Raw genomic sequence first — 3587 nt, 5'->3', positions numbered from 1 at the left:
CTTTGGCAGCCAAGGGCAAATGAGACTTTCATCCAATAAGCTTTGAAATGGCACTCGTGTTCTCCAGGAGAGGGGGGCTTGACCTGTTGCAGCGAGAATTTGGTTGTAAAATACCAAACTCTGTGAACCCCAACGCTTTTATCCCACCTTCAATATTCTGTTTATCAAATGCAGGAGGTGCTGACAGAGGAAGTGTGATTTAAAGTTAAAGGGAATAATAAAAACAATGAAAACAAAAGGTGGAGTTGGGTGTGGGATGTGTCATCCCTTCTATTCGCTCTCGTATTTCTAATCGGTGAAGATCCAGGCAGTGTCACGTTGTGCCCTGTGCTCTGGCCAGCTTACACCCAGAGATGTCTGAGGGTGATACCAGAAGCATATGGGAGGAAGCCCATGCCAATCTATTAGGGGAGCGACCAACGCCTAAGCTCATCCTTCACTTGGACGGATTCACTCTCTGGCTGCCTGAGGAGACTTGGACCTGGGAATTGGGTGCCATCCAATCAATTAGATTCATCCACAGCAGCATGTGTCTCCCCACATGCTGGGGTGAATCAAGACAGCCTGATGAGGAAGCCATTCCACCCAGGTCCATAATCAAGGGCAAGTGTGTGTCTGCTTGTAGCATGTGTTGCAAATTGCGATGCACCCGCTTCGTGCGGGAGGAGACTGAGCGCGTAATGATGCAATTATGAAATGTCAAACATACACACAATGGTGAACCAGCAATAACATGGCAGTTCAGTGAGCAATCACACACACACGCATCTACACATGTGGCGTATAATGTGTACAAGTGGTTTCACATGCATGTTAGGTGATCCACAGACAAAATTTCCTCGAGAGGTGTTCAAGATATATTAAGAGCAGAGGCAGATAATACCAACCATCTGCAAAATGTCACACAACCCACACACACCTCCACACCGGACTCACTTTCTCACAGTGTACAACACCTACAGCACCCTGCCGCCATACACACATACATTTACTTTCCATTTAGCAGACATAAGCCATGATGTGGGGCTCATTTGTGGTCTAATCCCGGGGCAAGCCAGCTTCAGAGCGCTACTTATAGAGGGTCTAATTGTTTGTCAGCTGCCTGGATGTCAAATCAGACACGTGGGGTCTCAGCCAGGATTTTCTTCCCTACCTTTCATGTTTGCTCAGGCCTTTTTCTTCCCCCAAAGTCTGCAAAATTGGATTGGTACGCTGCCTCTCAAAAAGAGTCCTGCACGCCATACCTCAGTGATAGGACCACAGTGTGCAAACTGCTGGCACCTCAGGACAGAGGATTGTTGTGTGGAAGGTATAGTGGGTATTACACTGCTGTCGACTTTGCATGTTATGGTTTACATATGTAATTGGGTTTTGTCGGGGATGGCACTGTGTAACAGCTGATGCCATGTGCTCTTTTCTCTCTTCTTTTATGCAGATCTAATAAATCATTTACAATTGCAAATTCAGTGTTACAGGATCCTGTCAGTGATATTACACAGAGCAGATCAGTCAGTGATTCACACGTACATACTGTGGAAGACAGTCAAGCACACGCGCATGCACATAGGCACCCACTGGCTTTCTCACACACAAACGCACACACACACACACACATTCACAGCTTGCATGCATAATGGTGCTAACGATGATGGTGATAGAAGGTGGTGAGAAAGCCTTACTGGGTGAATCACTCTAAATCAAGGAGGCTACCTTTCTATACCAAAACCACTGGGTTAAATGACACACACACATACACACACAAAAAAAAAAGATGTATTATCACTATATCTACCACCTCCATCACACTCTGCCTGCATCCAAGTAACACGCTGTTTGAACAAATAGCCCTGCTAGGAGAGTGGGAGTGTACTTACTTTTAAGGCCCCAGCTGCATTCATCACAGATATTTCAGCTGACATACCAGTATGCAATTATCAAGTGAATGTTGAAGGGAAGGTTAGATATGTGGGGTGTGTGTGTGTGTGTGTGTGTGTGTGTGTGTCTGAGTGAGTATACTGTATGTCTGCACCCTCTAAGGATATATAGATTTTTGATGTTTGTGGTGTGCTGGATACGTTCGTGGTTTCTTGTTTATCAAGCACCATACATGCCAGTGATGATTTTAGCCATAAAACATGCTGTGTGTATGATTTGTGTTTGCCTGTGGCTCTCAGAAGGGTGAGGTGAAGTGAAGCTCCGCATCACACCAGGTAGGAACCTAAAGGAGCAGTTACAGGCTAAAACACCACATGTGACTGCATCTCTGCATCACTTAAACAAAGAAGGGCATGGCTGAGCAACACCTTGTGTCAAAAGATTTTTAAAATATATTTTTAAAGTGTTTCTGAATGCATGCCCCTACAAAATAAAAAAAAATAAAAAAAAATGTGTGGAGGAATTGGCTGCAGTTGGGAGAGCACGTCACGTTGCTCCCAGCCTAAAACATCAAATATATAATATTAGAAAATGGGCCAATTCGGGATAGTAGGCAAAGACGGGTCGAAATGTGAACATGTGAGAGTGAATAAATAATGTTGCAATGTTAAATATCACTGTGTAAATAATTGATAGCTATCTCTGTATCCATGCACGTTCACAAAATGCAAAGCGCGCGCATGGGCTATATATTTATATAATTTTTTATCTTACCTCTTATCTTGAGATATCTTCTGACCAACAGGAACCAAATTCAGCCCTCACGGAAAAAGCGCCACAATGATCCTCCATGGAAACCTCGTTAGGAAAATTTCGGTCACAATCGCAAGGTCGTTCATACAGGTGAAATTGAGCCGGTGGTCAGTCAGCGATAACGGGGAACGCAGGAGGTATAAACACACGCGTTTCATATCGCTGCTCTAGTCCTTTGCCTCCACTCCCCACCAAAAAAAAAAAAAAAAAAAAAAACATGCATACACACACGCAGTCTCACACATACATACACACACACAGACGCACACACACAACACCCACGTTGTTTGCTGTGCTGAATCACATTTGAAACATCCCCGGTTAAAGAGGCTCGACTCTCGCCCGTGTTTACGATCTCATATCCAACAAACGCGGCTCTGAAATTGGGCTCGAGGAGGAATCTTGCGGAGATGATTTATTATGCGCATCAAGTCGGCTCTCCCCTGCGAAGACGAAGAAGGAGGAGGAGGAGGAGAAGTGGGCTGAGGGCGGATGAGGAGGCAATGGAGCAGCCAGAGCCAGCAGCGCTGGGATGGGAAGGTGCAGCATGGAAGGAGGGCGCACCTGGCGGAGAACTGCGCCCCCCGCGTTACAGCAGAGCATTGCACACACAAAAAAACCCTGAGACACTAAACTGTTATCACCAACTATGGGAGCATGCGGTCATTTGTGTTTTACTTTTAAACAATTTCTCAAAAATGTAGAACGCAAGTCTGCAGAAAGCTCATTTCTTCACATTGCACGTGCAGATACCACAGGCTGTGATTACCAGCCAAGCCAAATAGAGTGTGTCAAGCCATTACCAAGATAACTGTGGTGTGGAGCAAGAGGTGTGAGCTCAAACATGAGCTAAAAATAATACTGAATCACAGTAAGATTGTCTAAAACGGGCACGCCAT

This window comes from Trachurus trachurus (genome assembly GCF_905171665.1).
Source record: "Trachurus trachurus genome assembly, chromosome: 7".
NCBI lineage: Eukaryota > Metazoa > Chordata > Actinopteri > Carangiformes > Carangidae > Trachurus > Trachurus trachurus.
This window is presented reverse-complemented; position numbering follows the sequence as displayed.